Source organism: Penaeus monodon, chromosome 22 (assembly GCF_015228065.2).
Source record: "Penaeus monodon isolate SGIC_2016 chromosome 22, NSTDA_Pmon_1, whole genome shotgun sequence".
Lineage (NCBI taxonomy): Eukaryota > Metazoa > Arthropoda > Malacostraca > Decapoda > Penaeidae > Penaeus > Penaeus monodon.
In genome coordinates, this window is record NC_051407.1 from 6,884,609 (window position 1) to 6,885,000 (window position 392).

At 36.5% G+C, this 392-nt stretch overlaps 1 pseudogene; it reads left to right on the top strand.

Moving 5' to 3' along the window:
- The window catches only part of LOC119587234, a 5,346-nt pseudogene that overhangs the window by 3,761 nt on the left and 1,193 nt on the right, over positions 1-392 (top strand).

Here is a 392-nt window from a genome sequence, read left to right on the forward strand (position 1 = left end):
AAAAAAAGAACCTTGTTGCAAAGCACGCCGTCAGAAGCCACAGACTTGTAGTTGCAATGCTCCTAATCACAAGAAATGATCTATTACACATCAAAGGCATGTTATTACCCACGAAAGTAACTGGAAAAATATCTCGTGTTACTAGTGGTGGCCAGTAAGAAACATACTTAAATAAAGTTGTGAATATACACAAAAATCTTTATTTATTTATCACCAGCAATCTTACATTAAGACAACACAGCCATTGATGTATGAAGTAAAACACCATGATACATTCGTAATACTTCTATGAGAATCAGGGGTCTGTCAATGAAAAACAGGGCCACCTTATGCGATCAACAATGTTCATCTTTGAATCATGAACAATAGTCAAAAGGCTAACCGGGAGCGTT